This window comes from Entelurus aequoreus, linkage group LG01 (assembly GCF_033978785.1).
Source record: "Entelurus aequoreus isolate RoL-2023_Sb linkage group LG01, RoL_Eaeq_v1.1, whole genome shotgun sequence".
Lineage (NCBI taxonomy): Eukaryota > Metazoa > Chordata > Actinopteri > Syngnathiformes > Syngnathidae > Entelurus > Entelurus aequoreus.
In genome coordinates, this window is record NC_084731.1 from 17,985,608 (window position 1) to 18,008,842 (window position 23,235).

The 23,235-nt window shown below is 40.5% G+C and overlaps 1 long non-coding RNA gene across 2 annotated transcripts in view; it reads right to left on the reverse strand.

Moving 5' to 3' along the window:
* Positions 1 to 222: 222 nt before the first annotated feature.
* Positions 223 to 23,235, reverse strand: part of LOC133648632 (uncharacterized) — a 117,889-nt gene continuing 94,876 nt past the window's right edge. For both annotated transcript variants that reach the window (XR_009825901.1, XR_009825902.1), the window contains exon 4: positions 223 to 450. This is a non-coding gene — a long non-coding RNA (uncharacterized LOC133648632). The remainder of the gene's footprint in view (positions 451 to 23,235) is intronic.

Here is a 23,235-nt window from a genome sequence, read left to right on the forward strand (position 1 = left end):
AATATCGGCAGTCCGATATTATCGGACATCCCTAATTACAAATATAGGCAAGCATTGTGGATGTTTTTGAAAACGCTACAGTCTGTGCGTGCACATTTTCTAAAGCACACACAAAAAAAAGAATAGCCCATTTTTTTGTGTGTTTAATTAAACCCTGAATCTTCTAAGCAGTCACTGCTATACAGGGTACATTCAAGAGAGAAAGAGAGAGTGGTTTGTCAGAGTGCTTATCAGGTAAAATAAACCTCAATGATGCAAAGTAATGGCCGGGTTATGTGACAATGTGTGCGTGAGGTAGCGAATGGAAACTCTGCTCCTTATCACTAAGCTAAACACGGGGCAGCGAGACGCTACTTAACAGATGTAGACACCCAGTGAAGGCGCACACCTGGACAGAAAGGAAGGAGAACTGGAACCCAAGTCCATCTTGATCAGAGAGATATCCAAACTCTAGACAGGTAGAAAGCAAAGAAAATGAGTTTGGAGAATAAGCGGTTACATTTTACGTTTTTACACCTACTGCAGTTGCACCGTTTTTTTTTTTTTTTTGTGATATTTGATGCCTCAAGCTGGGAGCTTTTTTAAAATCCAGGCAAAGACTTCAGATGATCAGTTTACTCCTTTGACGCTGATAAAAGAGCAGCACTTGCTTGTAGTGCTTAGTGTTCAAAACATTTGTGCAGCGCTACACTACCTGATGCCTTCGGACCGGCAGATGATGGACTGTGGAACAGCTAGTTAATTTAAGACAGATAAAAGCCTCTCATCTCTGCCAAGGTAGATTACTGTAATAGCAGCCTTTTCATCTTTTGATCTTTTTTTACTGCTGCATCTGTTCATTTGCATGTGTCAGAGATAAAGCTTTATTTAGGGTGCTTATTAATGGGAACGAGAGGGATTCTAGAGACTAAAACCTGCGGCAGATTATCGCTGGCCCATTGGAACTTGCAAGGATGCAGTTTCTGAAAACACACACTGCAAAAAGTCAGGGTTCAAAAACAAGGGGAAAAAATACAAAAATGAGGGGTATTTTACTTGAACTAAGCACAATTATCTGCCAATAGAAAAAGAACATTTGGCTTGTCAAGACGTTCTAAAACAAGTAAAATTAGCTAACCTCAATGAACCCAAAAATACCTTAAAATAAGTATATTCTCACTAATAAGTGCACTTTTTCTTGAAAGAAAAAACAAATATGAGAACTTTTTTCTCAGTATGTTGAAAAATATTCTTGTCACAATTGTGTCAAAGTCCATCCATCCATCCATTTTCTACCGCTTGTCCCTTTTGGGGTCGCTGGAGCCTATCTCAGCTGCATTCGGGCAGAAGGCGCTGTACACCCTGGGCAAGTCGCCACCTCATCGCAGGGCTGTGTCAAAGTCAGGATTTTTTATTTCATGCTTGAAATAAGAAATTATTACTTTGAAAATGCAGTTTTATACTTGTGAGTGTTGATGACACAGCTTTGCAACACTTGATATTCTAGTTTCAAGCATGTTTTACTCAATATAGGTCATCAAATCTCAGCAACAAGCTGTAATATCTTACTGAGATCATTTAGGATCAAAACACTTGAAACACTCTCACATAAAATCTGCTTAGTGAGAAGAATGATCTTATCAGACAGAAAATAAGCAAATATCACCCTTATTTGAGATATGTATTCTTAGTCATACCGATGCCTCTTGGCATCCCTGCTCCAAATACCGTATTTTCTGGACCATAGGGCGCACCGGATTATAATGAAATTCTTTTTTCCAATCATTTTGGAACTTGCAAGCGTATTTCTTCTTCTTACTCGTCGTCGCCATGTCTCTTCTTCCTTCTTCTGCTTCGTCTCCTTCTTGTTGTGTGTGCAGTTGTGCACTGAGCTCCAAAAGCCGTAGATGTTATTGTAGCGTCCCGGAAGAGTTCGTGCTGCAAGGGGTTCTGGGTATTTGTTCTGTTGTGTTACGGTGCGGAAGTTCTCCCAAAATGCGTTTGTCATTCTTGTTTGGTGTGGGTTCAGAGTGTGGCGCATATTTGTAACAGTGTTAAAGTTGTTTATACATCCACCCTCAATGTGACCTGTATGGCTGTTGACCAAGTATGCCTTGCATTCGCTTGTGTGTGTGAAAAGCCGTAGATATTATGTGATTGGGCCGGCACGCAAAGGCAGTGCCTTTAAGGTTTATTGGCGCTCTGTACTTCTCCCTACGTCCGTGTACCACTCCGTACAGCTGCGTTTTAAAAAGTCATAAAATTACCGATAACACATTTTAAAGCATTTATTGGCCGATAATATCGGCCGATAAATCTCTAGCATTTATCCATAAAAATATTGACAAACTACAGATGCTATGTTTGACGTGTTTCTGTTTTTTTTGTCTAGTCCTTAATCAACAAACTGGTCCTTACCTTTGGTACACAGACATACTGTCCATATCGCTTGTTTTCAACTCGGACCTCGCCTGTCCGTGTGCAACATAAACTACAATTCCCTAGTTTTTACTGCTACACAACACAAAAGCAGCTCATAGTAGACTCCAGACGGAAGTCTGCCCCCCCAAGGTAAATGCTGAACAACATTACATTATTTCATAAAACTACTGTAGTTGTTTGTAACACATGCTCTTGTAATGTTTTTCAAACAATATTTATTCGCTAAAAGTTAGTTTTTCTTTTTAAAAGTTGTGTTACGATGTTAAAATTGTGGTGTTTGGGAAGGGCCGAGCAGGGATTACATTGATTTTAATTCCTTTAACTGGGTTCGGCTGACTTGAGGCACAAAGGTTTTGAGTAGAGATGTCCGATAATGGCTTTTTTGCCGATATCCGATATTGTCCAACTCTTAATTACCGATACCGATATATACAGTCGTGGAATCAACACATTATTATGCCTAATTTTGTTGTGATGCCCCGCTGGATGCATTAAACAATGTAACTTTACCATGAATTGATTAACGTGAAAAACTTATTTGGGTGTTACCATTTAGTAGTCAATTGTACGGAATATGTACTGTACTGTGCAATCTACTAAAACAAGTTTGAATCAATCAATCAAAAACAAGGTTTTCCAAAATAAGAGAACAACTTCAACTCCAGTTATGGTAAAAAATGCCAACATGGCACTGCCATATTTATTATTGAAGTCACAAAGTGCATTATATGTTTTAACATGCCTCAAAACAGCAGCTTGGAATTTGGGACATGCTCTCCCTGAGATAATCCTAATACCCATTACAACTATGGGAAATACTATACTTTGACTTTCACAAAGTGCATTTTTTTTAAACATGCCTCAAAACAACAGCTACATACAAAAACAATGAAGGCACACAGCTTCAGTCCAGAGTATACTAGAGCAGTGGTCCCCAACCACCGGGCCGCGGACCGGTACGATTGGTACCGGGCCGCACAAGAAATTTAATGAAAAAAAATATATATATATATATATATATTTTTTATTTTTATTAAATCAACATAAAAACACAATATATACATTATATATCAATATAGATCAATACAGTCTGCAGGGATACAGTCTGTAAGCACACATGATTGTATTTCTTTATGAAAAAAAAAAAAAAAATCCCCCCCCCCCCCGGTCCGTCGGACAAATTTTCAAGCGTTGACCGGTACGCAGCTACAAAAAGGTTGGGGACCACTGTACTAGAGCATACTTGCCAACCTTGAGACCTCCGAATTCGGGAGATGGGGGGGAGAGGGGTTGGTGGTAGCGGGGGGTGTATATTGTAGCGTCCCGGAAGAGTTAGTGCTGCAAGGGGTTCTGTTGTGTTACGATGCGGATGTTCTCCCGAAATGTGTTTGTCATTCTTGTTCTTGCATTCACTTGTGTGTGTGAAAAAGCCGCATATATTATGTGACTGGGCCGGCACGCTGTTTGTATGGAGGAAAAGCGGACGTGACGACAGGTCGCAGAGGACGCTAAAGGCAGTGCCTTTAAGGCACGCCCCCAATAGTGTCGTCCGGGTGGAAATCGGGAGAATGATTGCCTCGAGAGGGGCACTGAAATTCGGGAGGTTGAAACCATACCGATAATTTACGATATTACATTTTAAAGCATTTATCGGCCGATATTATCGGACATCTCTAGTTTTGAGCAATGAGCTCGGTCGTAAGTTCGGAAGCTTGTGTCCTCATAAGTTGGGCTACCATTGTATGTGCACAAACCCGCAATAGTAAAACAAAAAGAAAAAGTGACACACACTCCAGACAAACAAACATTCCTTGGGTGCTGTCCCTGTCGGACTTGTGAGGATTCTCTCAGGCCTCGCCGTGTCATCTTCCTGTCTCTCTCCGGTTGCTCCGCTGCTGCAGATGTGGTCGATGTGGACGGGTACTTTGTCCAGATCATCCATGAGATGAGATGAGAGGAAGTGTGAGGTATTGTTCTTCCTGTGGCGTTAAGCCCCCGGGCGATTACTCTGTCAGGAGGGAGAACTCGGTGCTGTAGCCAACTGCCACAAACTTGCACTAAATCCCAACTGATCGTAAAAGAAGACGATTTTACACTTTAGATTCCTCCCATCTCTTAATGCAGCCGATGAGGCAGGGGATCTTCTCGCCTCTCCCTCATCTTATCCACTGCTGCTATGCTCCTCAGCCGGAAGCGTCAACCCCTAAGCTTATGCTGTGGGGATAAGACTCAACGCCTTGTCAGGCTAGATCAATGTGATTTTACAATGCAGTCCAAGACAGGGGCCCGTATAGCCAAGTGTGGCTAACCAACAGTCACTTACACATGCTCAAGTAATGCTGCAAGTAAGTGACACTTACTCTCTAGCTTGCACCGGCAAGTAAGATACCGCAATCTAACAACAATCTAGTACACAAAACCTGCCAACTACATCGCATGAATCTGACTACCTCACACATACCAACACTATCTGTTCTTTTTTCGGTTTATCAACGGGGATGATCTCTCTGAATGCCTCATTGAACTGCGCCGGTTTATCTTATCTTTTTTCTTCTTCTCAGAAACACACCTCAAGACATTTCTACAAATTCCTCTTCAAGATGTCGACGCAGGTTTTTTTGAAAGATCACTTGAGGATATGTCCCTTACAAGATGACCCTGTGTGTGTGTGCGGAGGTGTAGGGGAGTTGCTGATACGTCAAACGTGGTATATTTTTGAATGAAATGAGTTTATTTTGGTCATATAATCAACCATTTTGTGTGATGAATTTAACAACACAGATTAGACATATTAACAATCATACACATACACACACAAAAAGAAAAAGAATGACCGAAAAAGGAATAGGCTTATATTTGCCTATCCTATACATTCCCTGAAAATAAGATTACCTGGAACATCGTTAAAAAAAATCAATGGAATGAAAGTAATAGTTGCTATATTTTATAATTTTCCATTATTTCACCTTTCAGGGCTTTCTTAAACCTTAACAAAGAACTACATGTCTTCAGCTCATCACTGAGCTTGTTCCACCATTTAACTCCTAAAACTGAGATACATTTGTATTTTATATTTGTTCTTACTTTACATATTTCAAAAATCAATATCCCCCCATAAATTAGTTTTCACCTCTTAATTTAAATAACCTTAGAATACAAGGCTTCTTTACTCCAAACATAATTTCCATTGTTTTTAAAAACACAATATCTGAAAATGTTAACACATTTAGAACTTATGAATAATGGATTGGTATGTTCATAGTAGCACACTTTGTGTATCATTCTAATGACCCTTTTTTGAAGTTTAATTATTGGGTCCATGTTTGTTTTATAAACATTTCCTCAAACATCAACACAATATGTTAAATATGGAAAAATAAAAGAATAATATAACATATTTCTTATTCAGCATGTGTCTTACTTTATAAAGATAGCAATGGATTTGGATATTTTTCCCTTTATATATTCAATATGCGGTTTCCAACCTAATTTATGATCAATTGTTATTCCCAAGAATTTAGTTTCATATACTCTATCAATTTCCACTTGATTTAATTTTGCTTCACAGTTTGTCCTTGCACCACTAAACACCATATATTTAGTTTTCTTATCACACCAAGGGTTGGAATTGGGGGTTAAATCACCAAAATGATTCCCGAGCACGGCCACCGCTGCTACTCACTGCTCCCCTCACCTCCCAGGGGGTGAACACTGCAAAAAGTCAGTGTTCAAAAGCAAGAAAAAAAATACAAAAATTAGGGGCATTTCATTTGAACTTAGCAAAATGATCTGCCAACAGAACAAGAAAATTTGGCTTGTCAAGACTTTCCGAAACAAGTAAAATTAGCTAACCTCAATGAACCCAAAAATACCTTAAAATAAGTATATTCTCACTAATAACAAGTGCACTTTTCTTGGTAGAACAAAAAACTGAGACCTTTTTGCTCAATATTTTGAAAAATATTCTTAAATTAAGTAAATGCTAGTGCCATTATCTTGACATAATGATATGCGCTCGGCATCATGATTTTTTTTTTTCATGCTTGGAATAAGAAATTATTACTTTAAAAAAGTAGTTTTATACTTGTGAGTGAAAACTGAAATCTAAGTAAGATTAAATATCTCAAATAAGGGTGATATTTGCTTATTTTCTGTCTGATAATATAATTCTTCTCACTAAGCAGATTTTATGTTAGAGTGTTTTACTTGTTTTAAGCGTTTTGGTCCTAAATGTTCTCAGTAAAATATTACAGCTTGTTGCTGAGATTTGATGACCTATATTGAGTAAAACATGCTTGAAACTAGAATATCAACTGTTGCAAAGCTGTGTCATCAACACTCACAAGTATAAAACTACTTTTTAAAGTAATAATTTCTTATTTCAAGCATAAAAAAAAAAATCATGACTTTGACACAATTGTGTCTCATAAATAAAACAGATGACAGCCAAATGGACTTTGCTGTCTTATTTTCAATGAAACAATAGAAAAGATGTACCGGTACTCATATAGTAGTACAGTTGGCACAGTACAGTAAACTGACAGTTAATATTTAAACATTTAACATGTGATATTTCTAACCATTTTGAACAGAAATAATTCATGCACATTCAGATAAATTCCTCAAAATTACAATTAAAATTTTTTTTGGGCCGGGGCCAGGGCTGCATCACTTGGCGCGATGATGTCATGTTGTCGATGGAAAAACAAATTTTTTAAACCATACGATTTGCCTGAGCGGCTAGGAGACCCCGAGAGTAACAAGCGGTTGCCTTGTTGCCTTTCCATTAAGAACAATAAACTAGTTTTTAGTATAAGTTTGCTGGTTTCAAGAAATGTAACTTTATGTCAAGATAATGGCACTAGCATTTACTTCATTTAAGAATACTTTTCAACATATTGAGCAAAAAGGTCTCTTTTTTCTACCAAGAAAAGTGCACTTGTTATTAGTGAGAATATACTTATTTTAAGTTATTTTTGGGTTCATTGAGGTTAGCTAATTTTACTTGTTTTGGAAAGTCTTGACAAGCCACATTTTCTTGTTCTATTGGTAGATAATTTTGCTTTGTTCAAGTAAAATACCCCTCATTTTTGTGTTATTTTTTCTTGTTTTGGAACACTGACTTTTTGCAGTGTAGGTACTGAACAAATATCATTTAAATAAAGTATAAATACCTTAACTAAATGAATGCAGTCTAGGCTAGAACAGTATCATTATTAAAGTTTTTGATTGCATTTCCTTCCAGAAAACATTAAATGACAAATGGGGTTTTGCTAGCAAGACAGCTCAGGGGCAAATAAAGAAACTGGAGGTGAAATGAGAAATAACAGAAATATCATTACCCATCATGCAGTTGCATGTCAACATTCTCCCTTCATGCTTGATTTCCTGCTTGTGTTTGATTATCATATAGGCCTGCACTAGTTTATTATCCACTCCTTTTCTTATTAGTTTTACAAGTGACAGTTGGGAATAAAGTAGAGTATAAATCTCTTGCAGTAATAAAGCTGCTATGGTCAACGTTCCTCACTAATGCTTGTTCTTCTCTCCCTTACCACAAATTTGTGCTTTTTTTTACAAGACAAGGGCCAACTGCCTTTCATTTCCTTCTAAGTCATCTCTAAGTGTCAGCTCTCTATCCAGTTTTGGGAGATGTGGGCTAATGCAGACGTATCAACGGCTTAAGCGACTGGAAGAGGACCAACATGAATAAAGTCGACATGCTTACACACACCCTAACGACATTTGCGTGCAAACAGAAACACATAAACGGAGTTGCTTTTGCCTGACCACATTCCTGAAAAGGGCAATCGTGAATCTTGTCCAGGAATCTGTAACCTGGTATGGTAAAGTGGCTTGTGGCTGCACTCCTATCCCCAATAAAATAATTCTTGGGTGGGCAGGAGAGCTCTACACCTTCCTGACCTCCATCTGTCAGCAAGAGGGGTGTGCTTTCTGCTCACTGACTGGATGCTAAAATCTAAAAAAAAATAATACAAAATCAAGCTTGCATAATCTCACTCACAAACAAAAAGTCGGGATGCTCAGATACCCCTTTTTAATACCCGATACCCCAACATATGAGTACCATATTTTCCGGACTGTAAGGTGCACTTATAATCCTTTTTTTCACCTCAAAACTCGACAGTGTGCCTTATAACCCGGTGCGCCTAATGTAAGGAATAATTGTGGTTTTGCTTACCGACTTCTAAGGTATTTTAGTTGGTACATGGTGAAATGATAAGTGTGACCAGTAGATGGCAGTCAAACACGCGATACATGTAGACTGCAATATGACTCAAGTAGGGCTGCAACAACTAATCGATTAAATCGATTAAAATCGATTATAAAAATAGTTGCAGATTAATTTAGTCATCGATTCGTTGGATCTATGCTATGCGCATGCGCAGAGGCTTTTTAAAAATAAGAAATAATAATAATAATAATTTTTTTTAAAAATAAACCTTTATTTATAAACGGCAACATGTACAAACAGCTGATAAACAATAATCAAAATGAGTATGGTGCCAGTATGCTGTTTTTTTAAAATAAAATACAGGAAAGGATAGACATGTAGTTTGTCTCTTTTATCCGATTATTAATCGATTAATCGAAGTAATAACCGACAGATTAATCGATTATCAAATTAATCGTTAGTTGCAGCCCTAGACTCAAGTAAAGGACACAAAATCTGGAGAAATCACTGCACGTAAGCGGCAAAGCTGAAAACCAACATTGAATGCATGTGACCTTCGATCCCTCAGGCGTTACTGCATCAAAACCAACATCAGTGTGTAAAGGATATCACCACATGTGATCAGGAAAATTTCAGAAACCCACTGTCAGTAACTACAGTTGGCCGCTACATCTGTAAGTGCAAGTTAAAACTCTACTATGCAAAGCGAAAGCCATTTATCAACAACACCCAGAAACGCCGTCAGTTTCGCTGGGCCTGAGCTCATCTAAGATGGACTGATGCGAAGTGGAAAAGTGTTCGGTGGTCTGACCAGTCCACATTTCAAATTGTTTTTGGAAACTGTGGACGTCGTGTCCTCCGGACCAAAAAGGAAAAGAACCATTCGGACTGTTATAGGCACAAAGTACAGAATCCAGCATCTGTGATGGTATGGGGGTGTATTAGTGCCCAAGGCATGGGTAACTTACACATCTATGAAGGCACCATTAATGCTGAAAGGTGCCTACAGGTTTTGGAGCAACATATGTTGCCATCCAAGCAACGTTATCGTGGACGCCCCTGCTTATTTCAGCGAGACAATGTCAAGCCACGTGTTACAACAGCATGGCTTCGTAGTAAAAAAGTGTGAGAACTAGACTGGCCTGCCTGTAGTCCAGACCTGTCTCCCATTGAAAATGTGTGGCACGTTATGAAGCGTAAAATACGACAACAGAGACTGTTGAACAACTTAAGCTGTACATCAAGCAAGAATGGGAAAGAATTCCACCTGAAAAGCTTAAAAAATGTGTCTCCTCAGTTCCCAAACGTTTACCGAGTGTTGTTAAAAGGAAAGGCCATGTAACACAGTGGTAAAAATGCCCCTGTGACAACTTTTTTGCAACGTGTTGCTGCCATTAAATTCTAAGTTAATGATTATTTGCAAAAAAAATAAAGTTTCTCAGTTGGAACATTAAATATCTTGTCTATGCAGTCCATTCAATTGAATATAAATTGAAAAGTATTTGCAAATCATTGTATTCTGATTTTATTTACCATTTACACAACGTGCCAACTTCACTGGTTTTGTATATAAAACCTTAATGGAGATGTTTGGATGTTTTTTAGGGCTTTGTAGACAGAATAGAGCGGCTACCATAAGCTCCATCGTTACTGCACTTAAAAGTACAACGAAAAGTGTTTTCAGCACAAGCTGTCGAAGAGCAGACATTTGGTAGAAAGGCGACTGCCTGTGAGGAAATGCTCACAGCAGCACCACTTGTACGTTAAGGACATTAGACTGATATGCGCTTTCATGTCTCCAAACATCCAAAAAGTTGCTAGATTTGTCGCTAGTGGCTTTTGAGAAAGCAAGTCACTAAGAGGAGTTGGAAAGATACTAGATTTATCGAGAAAGTCGCCAAGTTGACAACACTGCGCTGAGGTGTGTGTGAAAAACAAAGACGGAAAGACCCGCCTTAGGTTGCTTCTGATTGGTTTACCCTGTGTGGTGCCTTCCATGGTTGGCTAGATTGAGGCACAAGAATTTATGGATTGGTCTGTGATTGTTTTGTTTTTTTGGTTAGTCAATCATAGTTACTGTTGCTCTCTTGTTGTCAGTCGCCAATAACAACGGTACTCTCGTACCACGTCATCGCAGACGTCTCGCAAGATTAGAGCGACCACATCACGCAAGTTCACTTCCTGCTTAATGGATGTCTGTTTTAACTTGACAGTGTGGAGTTTATTTAGAGAATTTTGTACAGAGACGGCACAGCCTTTCTGTTCAAGGTGAATAGTGTACCTTAGTTGTTTAGACAGTAATGTGTTTATACAAGTTTAGACTGGGGTATGATGTTTCTTCATGGGGCAATAAGTTAATGTCTCTTGTTTATAGGTCAGCACTTAAATTAGCTAGCAAGCGCCATAATTTCATCAACGTGTAGCTATCAATCACGGTTTTTCGATTATTGTAATTTAATACGGTAATAATAACCATCGGGAGTTTTACTGTCATGATCCGTGGTCCGGATCATGTTTTGTGTTTTCTGTTTGTTTTGGACTCCTTAAGTTCCTGTTTGTGCACCTCCTGAGATTGTTACCATGGCTACTTATGATTTTCACCTGCCTCTGTTGTTCGGGACACTCACCTGTTGCTCATCAAGAGACATTATTTAAGCCTGCCTTTGCCAGTCAGTCGGTCTGGATTCTTTGTTGGCTTCATGCTCGCGTCACGTAAGTTTTGCTTGTCTCCTAGCCAATGCTAAGTTTAGTTTCGAGTGCGATTGACACCTTGTTCCGTCGGTTGGTTTTCTGTTTTTGTACCTCTTTGAGTGTTTTTTGAGAATTAAATGATGTTCCTACCTGTTCCTACCTGTCGTCCGTTTGCATCCCGGGAAAATGAACCGTGCAGTAAGCCGCAACCAAACCCTGACATTTACAGCTCATATCACTACTACCGTTTATTTGTAGTACAAAAAACTGCAGCTGCAGAAACCGATGCGAAAGAGTGAGCGCTATTGTAATACGTAACATCGCATATACATGGCGATAATCAAGGCTGGCAAACTTACTGACTTCATTTTCATTCATTGTTCGGTTTATTGACTTATCCAATATCGGCCCAGGCTTAACTGTGACCAGTATTCTTACAGAAAATGTGCCAGACTGCAGATTGATGACTGTGCATCCATAGTTTGCCTACTGGAATACAATACATGTTTTAGCAAAATATTTCAATATCTGTCTACTGCCCATGGATCAGAGCCTGTTTCTCACAGGGGAGTTGCTGTGAGAAACAGGCTGTCACTTCCTGTGCCCTAGGCCTCAACCAATCGTCATCAGATAAAGTGCCAATCAGAGCTGGGCTCCATCCTCACATGACAGGGCCCGGGACACGATAAGAACATAACTCGCTGGGGAAAATGTCTTGATCTCAATTGTAACCCTTTCAACCCTACCCTCTTCGCCCTTCCCACCAAAATAGTTACTTGGAGACAAGGTTCTTTTTTGTCCGGTCCACATAATTACGTTCTCTTTCATCTGCCCCCCTGTTCCCCTTGACCCCTACTCTGGGGTCAATGGCCAGGATATCCCACTCTCGGCCAATAATGTGCCTTTTAGGGTGGATGAAGAGGGGCATTCATGCCAGGGCAGACAGGAGAGCGGCGAGGAGAGTAATCACTCCATCACACTCTGTCCCCCTGTCTGTCGCAACTCCTGCCCAAACACCCGAACAGCATGGCAAACTTCTGACATCAAAGACCTGGATGTGGACTACAGCCTTGGCCTATCACTGCATAGAGGGTGACTGTTTCGCTAATACCAGAGTGCTCGTCATGTACGGTATGTGCAATAAATGAGGAAAACCCCACTTGAGATTACCCAATCCCAACTGACGGTATCTAGTGATGACAAGATTTGAACAAACCTCTTCTTGACTAGAATCACGCACACAAACTAACATGAATAAAACTGAGCTGTAAATATGAACGTGTGTCAATCTTTGGTAATTTAACATGGCTGAGACTAAGTTCTCTTGACGCTTCCAGAACATCTTCACAATCCTCAAGTGTAAAAATGAATGGTAAAATCTAACTGTTAAATAAAACACCTGCTCTGCACAAGACAACAAAACAACATCTTGGGTCTAAAGTAGGGGTCCCATATCTTATGGCCCTCTACTTAACTTCATAGTTAGGTGCAATTGGCGCCTCTGCACGTTGGGTGGATATTTGTTAAATATATATTTGCAATCTTGAATCCTACTAGAAAGAACACTAACTACAATATTGGGGAAAACAACAAACTTTTAGGGTAATACTACGGCTCGGCGGTATACCAATATTATAGTTAATACTGGTATATTTTAGAAAGAGACATATTTGAGACAATACCGTCATACCGGTATCTTTTGACGTGCTTTTGTTATGGCCGTTTGCTCTTCTCTGCGCCTGACGGGCAAAGCACAGGGCATTACCTTCAGCTCAACCCCTTCCCCTTGTGTGTTTACGTAGGCTTCTCTGACGCACAACAAACTTTTCAAAAGAATATGGTGGCTACGGTGCCGACTTCTCGATTTCGACGCATTTGGTGACCAAGCTATTTATTGGTCACCAACTGCATTTGGCTATTGGTGAGTGACTACAGCTTCATTTACGCATACACCAATTTGCGTGAGAATGTAGATCTCTCCTTGTAGCAACTTTATCACTAACATCGTCTGTTCATGCTGTTCAGTTCTGTTAGCGACTTAGCACAGCACCTAGCGACAGCTCCTCTCTGTTGCTCGCTCGGTGTGTGGAATGTTTAGCAACTCCTCGGCTTGAAAATGCCTCTCCTCATAGCCCGTGCGGACTAAGGTACTGTGGTATAGCGACTGGGTGTCTGAAAAGTAGTTTTAAACTTAACAGCCAGCGGCTTTCTAACATTCATTATCAAAATGAACGAAAATGTGTTTGACAGAGTAACGGCTAATTAATTACTTCATAAGAATAAAGACATTACATTACTACTTACAACAAAAATATCAGAGTACGCTCAACTCTAGCTGTAAAACACTGACGCAACCTTAAGCACTTTGCACGTTTTTTTAAGATACCAGTATATACTGTATGTCGTCATTCAGACTAAAAATACAGCGGTATTAGTCTCATATCGCCCAGCCCTAGTTCCAATATTTACGAAGTAGCTATTGAAGCATTCAAGTACTTCATTCATATTGTAATTTTTTATATTTCCGTCTAAAAATTGTTGAGGGTAATCCTTCTTAGCACCATTTTTTACTATACTAGTTAGTGTGCCCCATGTTGCTCTTATTTTATTTTGTTAATGTCTTAACACATTTAGGCTATGTCTACACTTAGCCGGATAACCCTTTAAACAAATTATTATTCAGCCTAAACCTCGTTTCAGCCACACTAATCTATCGTTTAAGGTCCCCCTCCTCGGACAATTATTTATATGGGTAAGTGCGCCTTATATTTCTTGAATCTCCGGCTCTTAGCTTTGTATGGCCTCATTGATCGTTTACAAACTGAGTTTGGACACTGCGCCCCACACAAGAAGTGACGTCAGAAATAACGCGCCACAGCCAGCTTCATAACAACCGGAGCTAACCACTGGAAAGATGGAGGAGAGTCATCCAGATATGCCCGTGTTTCTCCTTCTTCTAAATGTGGAAATCACACATGAATACCTTAAGTCAGGGGTGTCCAAACTTTTTCCACTGAGGGCCGCACATTGAAAAATCAAAGCTAGCAGGGGCCATTTTGATATTTTTTATTTTAAAATTCAATACAATATATGTATAAAAAATATACATTTAGGCTTCCACTCAGGCTTGATACCGGGGACCCCAAAGGGTTTTGGTCCAAAAAATAGAAAAAATGTGTCATTATTCAGTATTATTATTTGTGTTATTATTCAAGTTTTTAAATCTCTAGATCAACATTAGGTCTGTCAATATAACATTTTTTAAAGATTTAAATTGTATGCTCTTTTTGTCAAAGAAAACCCTTTTTTAAAATAAAAAAAACACCAAATATGCAATATTTTCACCCAATAAAATTTTTAAGAGGGATATTAGAGATTATATAATAATTGGAGCCTTAAAAGGGTCAATAAGTCACAGCACTGTTGATTTTAATTCATTATTATTTTTTGAGCAATAACACTTAAAAACTAATCACACTAAAATTGTAGGGGATCTAAAAGTCTCTCATTAAAGTGTAAAAAAATAAATTATATATACATATTTTTTTACTGTTTACTTTTAACACAATAATCTTGAGATCAACTTCAGATCTATCCGTCAATTATAAGTTTTATTGTTGTTTATGTTTTTTGTTTGTTCGTTTTAGGCCCTTTTAAAAAAAAAGCTAGTTTTTTTACATGGCAAACACAAAATATGCAACATTTTCCCCAAAACATATGTCAAAATATTTAATGTGATGTAATTGGAGCCTTGAATAGGTCAATAATTCATAATGACATTGATTTTGATTCATTATTATATTTTAAAGAAAGAAACAGCCTACATGGCAGCTTTGTGTGATTAGAGTAAACATTGCTACATTTTCATTGCTACATTTTCTTGTTACATTTCACCTGTTTGCTCTTTAAATACCAGTTTTAATGTTTTTTATTTTTTTCAATCGTATTTTTAAAATGTGCCGTGGGGCCATAAAAAAATGACCTGCGGGCCGCAAATGGCCCCCGGGCCGCACTTTGGACACCCCTGCCTTAATTGAAGGAAACGCGCAATTGCAGCTATTTCGGATACTACACATCTCAGACGTCAAGAGAACTGTGATTCAACTTACCAAAAACTTTGTCCCTTCTCCCGTGGATGTGATAAAAAAAAGGTAGCGTGTGCTTTGTATTACCTGGCCGACGAGGGAAGACTACGGAAAACATCGCATGCATTTGGACTGGCATAGCAGACCATATCAGTTAATGTCCGCCATGTATGTCGCGAACCCAACGTTTAGGTCCAGAGTATATAAAGTCACCAAAAAGGAATGGACAATGAAAGTGAAGGCAAAAGAGTGAGGAGTGTCCTGACCAGATATCTAGATCCCTAGATTGTATGTTGTAAAATGTTCTTTGTCACATTGTATACTTGTACATGTCCATTAAAGATTTGATTCATTTATGATGGCTCAGGTGTGATTCACTACAATAGGGCCCCAAAGCACACTGGATTCCAGTTAATTGAAATACCACGACACTGGATATTTTTCAGATTTAATTTAAGAACTTACACACAAAGCAACACTGGAGGTGACTATGACGTGCACATTTTCTGCGCATGCGTACTAAGTCGAGTTGCACCGGCTGACGGAGGGGGTGAGGGGGTCTTAAACGACCATTGAGTGTGTGTGGACAAGGATAAGGTTAGGTGGGATTTACCCTCGATAACCTTAGTGAAGAAAGGTCCTTAGTCACATGATTAAAATGTGATTAAGAAGGGAAAAAGTGTGCGGCCCAGCCTCACCTCCAGTGGACTCCAGTTAAATTGAGTTTGAGATCCCTGGTCTTAAGGCACACAAAGAGCATACTCACACAAGCTCAATCGCACATCATACCAAAAGTCCAGCAAGTTTGGTTAGTGTCAAATGAGTGCACTGATCTGAGCCCAGCCACTTCCTCTCATTTGGCACAATTTTGAAGGGGTAGGTCAGGGGACAAATCCATACACAGGAGCAACGTTGCTGAGTCATAGAATGACAGGAATGCGATTGTTCCTAGCAGGTACCTAATGAAAACTGACACAATTCATAGTATGAATAAAATAAAATGACTCTAAGTAAGCCAAATGTAAAACCCATCCATCCATCCATCTTCTTCCGCTTATCCGAGGTCGGGTCGCAGGGGTAGCAGCCTAAGCACGGACGCCCAGACTTCTCTATCCCCAGCCACTTCGTCCAGCTCTGTACGGGGGATCCCGAGGCGTTCCCAGGCCAGCTAGGAGACATAGTCTTCCCAACTTGTCCTGGGTCTTCCCCGTGGCCTACTACCGCTTGGACGTGCCCTAAACACATCCCTAGGGAGACGTTCGGGTGGCATCCTGACCAGATGCCACCAAAAATATAACCTATAACCTAATATAAACATAACCCAAAACTCATGACCATAGGTGAGGATGGGAATGTAGATCGAGCGGTAAATTGAGAGCTTTGCCTTCCAGCTCAGCTCCTTCTTCACCACAACGGATCGATACAGCGTCCGCATTACTGAAGAATGCCGCACCGATCCGCCTGTCGATCTCACGATCCACTCTTCCCACACTCGTGAACAAGACTCCGAGGTACTTGAACTCCTCCACTTGGGGCAGGGTCTCCCCCCCAACCCGGAGATGGCACTCCACCCTTTTCCGGGCGAGAACCATGGACTCGGACTTGGAGGTGCTGATTCTCATCCCGGTCGCTTCACACTCGGCTGCGAACCATAACAATGTAAAAGGGTAATATAGTCCTCAGTCAAGTCAAACTTGACTGCATTCCTGTGCGTCGTAAATACATGTCATTTAAGTAATGTGAATGCTCTACTCACAAGTAATTAATTACAGCGGCTAACTTGCACAAAAGAAATAATCAAAATGGCTCGAAATAAGTTTGGAAATAATCCCCAACGACACGGAAATCGGAGTAATACAACGTGAACTGATGGGACAAGCAAACTGGCTGTAGTACAAATACTTAGTGTAAGCGAAGGCCAAAAGGGGCTGAGAGGGATGGGAATCACGTCCAATTCCATTACATCACCAATGGCCTACTGTGAGTGAGATCATTTTCCCCACCGAAAGTCCTGCATGCACACCTGCCAAGCTGTCCTCAACCACGGTTACCTCTTTTACATACACTACCGTTCAAAAGTTTGGGGTCACCCAAACAATTTTGTGGAATAGCCTTCATTTCTAAGAACAAGAATAGACTGTCGAGTTTCAGATGAAAGTTCTCTTTTTCTGGCCATTTTGAGCGTTTAACTGACCCCACAAATGTGATGCTCCAGAAACTCAATCTGCTCAAAGGAAGGTCAGTTTTGTAGCTTCTGTAACGAGCTAAACTGTTTTCAGATGTGTGAACATGATTGCACAAGGGTTTTCTAATCATCAATTAGCCTTCTGAGCCAATGAGCAAACACATTGTACCATTAGAACACTGGAGTGATAGTTGCTGGAAATGGGCCTCTATGCACCTATGTAGATATTGCACCAAAAACCAGACATTTGCAGCTAGAATAGTCATTTACCACATTAGCAATGTATAGAGTGTATTTCTTTAAAGTTAAGACTAGTTTAAAGTTATCTTCATTGAATAGTACAGTGCTTTTCCTTCAAAAATAAGGACATTTCAATGTGACCCCAAACTTTTGAACGGTAGTATATATATATATATATATATATATATATATATATATATATATATATATATATATATATATATATATATATATATATATATTTACACATATATATATATATATATATATATATATATATATATATATATATATATATATATATATATATATATATATATATATATATATATATATATATATATCCATCCATCCATCTTCCTCTGCTTATCCGAGGTCGGGTCGCGGGGGCAGCAGCCTAAGCAGGGAAACCCAGACTTCCCTATCCCCAGCCACTTCATGCAGCTCTTCCCGGGGGATCCCGAGGCGTTCCCAGGCCAGCCGGGAGACATAGTCTTCCCAACGTGTCCTGGGTCTTCCCTGTGGCCTCCTACCGGTCGGACGTGCCCTAAACACTTCCCCAAGGAGGCGTTCGGGTGGCATCCTGACCAGATGCCCGAACCCCCTCATCTGGCGCCTCTCGATGTGGAGGAGCAGCGGCTTTACTTTGAGCTCCCCCCGGATGGTAGAGCTTCTCACCCTATCTCTAAGGGAGAGCCCTGCCACCCGGCGGAGGAAACTCATTTCGGCCGCTTGTACCCGTGATCTTGTCCTTCCGGTCATAACCCAAAGCTCATGACCATAGGTGAGGATGGGAACGTAGATCGACCGGTAAATTGGGAGCTTTGCCTTCCGGCTCAGCTCCTTCTTCACCACAACGGATCGATACAGCGTCCGCATTACTGAAGACGCCGCACCCATCCGCCTGTCGATCTCACGATCCACTCTTTCCTCACTCGTGAACAAGACTCTGAGGTACTTGAACTCCTCCACTTGGGGCAGGGTCTCCTCCGCAACCCGGAGATGGCACTCCACCCTTTTCCGGGCGAGAACCATGGACTTGGACTTGGAGGTGCTGATTCTCATCCCAGTCGCTTCACACTCAGCTGAAGTGTTCCTGAGCCCATGTGGTGATATCCTTTACACACTGATGTCGCTTGTTGATGGGGACGGCGTGGTGAAGTTGGTAGAGTGGTCGTGCCAGCAATCGGAGGGTTGCTGGTTACTGGGGTTTAATCCCCACCTTCTACCATCCTAGTCACGTCCGTTGTGTCCTTGGGCAAGACACTTCACCCTTTGCCTCTGATGGCTGCTGGTTAGCGCCTTGCATGGCAGCTCCCGCCATCAGTGTGTGAATGTGTGTGTGAATGGGTGAATGTGGAAATACTGTCAAAGCGCTTTGAGTACCTTGAAGGTAGAAAAGCGCTATACAAGTATAACCCATTTATCATTTATTTATCATTTATTGTTGTATTTATTTTACACAATATTCTATTATAAACGTTTGTTGTTTTTAAAGGCATGTTACATGTTAAACTTGTGTGGTTATGGCACCAACTACAGCAATTTCAATGGAAGACGAGATAAAAGTGCTTTGTGTTAAAAGCTCTGTCACCGAACCTATCGTAAATAAAATAAAGTAAAAAAACAGACGGGTGTAGGGCAGGCCTGGGCAATTATTTTGACTCGGGGAGGCCACATTTAGAGAAAAAAGGGTGTCTGGGGGCCGGTATATCCGATTTTTAGAAACACTAATACAAAACCTCACAATAATGTCTGATTGAACGCTAAAAATGTTATGACAGACCGCCTTAAAAAACGGAATGTCATTTTACATTTTTTTTACTGAATGAGACACCCAGAATGTACATGAAAATAATGTGGGATTTACAACATTAACTATAAACAATAAAACACTGAATATTGACAACATGTGAACATCACATCCCTTCTCCATCGACATGTTTTACAATCAAGCAAAACAAAAAAACAAACAGTGAAATATGAACGCAAAGGGTAAAAAAAAACCTCACATACGATCTGATATATCTGTTATATCACTAAGCTTTAGAACTTTGTTGTAAAAATCTCCTTCCGCGTCTGTCCCTGACACCCACATTTCAGGCTGGCCGCTCTGGAAACACTCTGTGGAAACGCTCCCCACCCACACTACTTGGTGCCTCATCTGAGCTGCTGTGACGTAGATTACCATAGTAACTAATTAGATTACCATAGTAACTAGTATATCATTCCAACCATTGAAATACGTTGTACAGTTCAAGACTTACGGTCATTTGAAAACATCACTGCACATCAAAATGGCAGCTACACTTTACATCTTAAAGATCTAAAAAAATATTTGGGAATGTCTGGCGTCAGGCCTGGCCCTAACCAATCTGGCGCCCTAGGCAAGATTTTAGGTGGCGCCCCCCCACATCGGCAGTGAAGTGTATATACTCACAAGAAACCGAATAGCTTTGTCTTTGACCTTTTTTTTTACTTAAAGAAAGCAAATTAACATATTATATAAGAACGTTATGTTATGATTATCTTTAACCGAATCACAGCAGTGCTCAAATTAAAAAACAGCATTCCCTCTCATGTGATATTGCTTAATTAACATTAATAATGTGCACTTTAACAACTAGGCTTACAACTATACCTAATATATAAAGGGGTGGAAAAGTGACTATTACCTGCAGGGCAAACATTAGCTAACCAGAAGGCAATAACAATGTAAACAAAAAACACCTGCTTAAAAGATCTAATACAAATGTCCCTGAGGAATGTAAGGTGGGAGTACTGTAATTACCTAACGTTACATTATTATTTTCCATAACAATTTAGCCCCCTCCACAATATTAACCCGACGTCAAAACAGAACTAGCTATTTATTGATTAGCAATTGCCGAATCATGTAACATTAGCTTAATGCTAAAAAGCCAGGTTACTATCACATTCTGTAACAGACAAATAATTTCATGTAGGCTAACGTTACATACCTGCTACCTCTGTCTTTTTCTCGTTTCTCCTCCTCTTCTTTTCTATTCCCTGGGCACCTGACAGTTTTGGCCGTTTTGACATCTTGTGTTGATTTTTTGATGTGGTGACGTCCAAAAAAAGTCATGATACGGGAAGGGAGGGGGCGCACCGTGCGGGGGGAGGGGGGGCGTAATGTTGTAACAAATAATATTTCTATTAAATAGGCTTTACTTTGCATTTTAATTAACGTGAGATTATTTTTTGTATTTAGAAATAAATAATAGTACCAACTTTTTTTTTCTTTTTTCCTCCAATATTTGTGGCACTGGCGTGGCGCCCCCTGATGGACGGCGCCCTTAGCATTTGCCTATACGGCCTATGCCACGGGCCCGCCCTGTCTGGCGTGCCAGATTGAAAAGCTAAATAGGCCGCATGTTGCCCCCGGGCCTTAATTTGCCCAGGTCTGGTGTAGGAGAACATTCTTACAGATACCAAAAATCCCAAATCAAAGAATGAAAGCTGTTACTATACGTGCATATAGGGATAATCTGCAACATGTTTTTTTCAGTCTCTATTTCGGTTCAAATGTCTGGTGTCCAAATTCTGCATCGTAGGAGGATTAAAAAGAGTGCTTTTGTCCCCAACTATATTGGATAAATGTCAGAGATTTAAGGGCATCACTTTGTACAATTCTTAAATGTGACACTTGGGTCAAACTAATGCTTTGGCTTCTGTAGCGGTGTGAGCTACAAGTCTGTTTAGACATCAACCGGTTCGCCCGCAGCCTCCGACCTTTTAGTTTTACTGTGATCAATAGCTGGATTAATTGTTGAAAGGGTGGGAAGAGAAGGAGAACGTGGCGAAGTGCGTGTGTGGTGGTGGTGGGGGGGTCGTTAGAGCCCCAGGCAGGGGAGGGTTTCAGGGGGTGGGGGTTAAAATGCTGCTGACAGCCAAGCAAAGCTGAAGGGATTTAAAAGGCGAGTGGAAGGGAGCTGGAGAAGTAAGAGGGCGATTCAACCCCCCAACTCCTCCCCACTCACCTGGCAGCGAAACGGGCGGCGGGCCGTCAGATTAGGATCTGAGAGGGGGAGATAACGAGTTTATTGCCCCCTGGACGGGGATGGTGGAGCCAGGCAAGGAGGAGGGCAGGCCAAGCAGGCTGGGGTTTGAGGCTGAATGGTCCGTGGTGGGTGTTTGTGTTTGTTTTAACCTGGGGCCATAGATGCAACCAGACAAGGTCTTTATGACGGAGCAGGCCAGCAGGGCAGTAAAACACTGCGGCTAGAATGGTTAGAATACCATTCAGCAACAGTTACAGCAATTCATCAATCACTGCTGGGACACGTACACAAACATGCAAGAGCATGAATGCTCCAAAACACGGACACACACACGTAAATGTGTGTGTGTGTCAATACTGTTTTTGGGTTTATAAAGTATCTTAATTAGTTAAATGTTAAAATAATAGTACTGGAAATTCCAGACTATCAGACGCTACTTTCTTCCTACGCTTTAAAGTTAAAAGTTAAAGTACCAATGATTGTCACACACACACTAGGTGTGGCGAAATTATTCTCTGCATTTGACCCATCACCCTTAGGAGGAGGTGAGGGGAGCACTGAGCAGCAGCGGTGGCCGCGCCCGGGAATCATTTTTGGTGATTTAACCCCCAATTCCAACCCTTGATGCTGAGTGTCACCAGGGAGGTAACGGGTCCCATTTTTAATAGTCCTTGGAACGACTCGGCCGGGGTTTGAACTCACAACCTACCGAGTAGGTACTAGGCCACTGAGTAGGTGGCCTAGTACCTATAACCTAGTAGTACCTAGTAGTGGCCTAGTTTTAAACCCTCCGGCTTATAAACCGGTGCGGTTAATTTATGGATTTTTTGTTTTCGCAAATGGGCATAATGCTCATGAAATACAAGCAAAGACACTGAAAAGGTGTGTTATTGTTTGTATTATGGCGCCACCTTTTGGACGAGTTCGCTCACTGCAGCGTGAACGTTCACAGTACTTCTGTTGAGTTTTTTATACCATAGTTGTCGTCCACAGCGTTTCTACTGGTATTGATACTTTATTCATCACTCCGATCTCAGGGTGAACACTCTATCCATTAGGCCACTGAGTAGGTTCTAGGCCACTGAGTAGGTGGCCTAGTACCTAGTAGTACCTAGTAGTGGCCTAGTTTTAAACCCTGCGGCTTATAAACCTGTGTGGTTAATTTATGGATTTTTTTCGCAAATGGGCATAATGCTAATAGTTTTCATGAAATACAAACTAAGACACTGAAAAGGTGTGTTATTGTTTGTATTATGGCGCCATCTTTTGGACGAGTTCGCTCACTGCAGTTGCTGCGGGCTGGAAGTTCACAGTGCTTCTGTTGAGTTTTTTATACCAGGAGTACAAGTCATCGTCGTCCACAACGTTTCTACTGGTATGGATACTTTATAATTA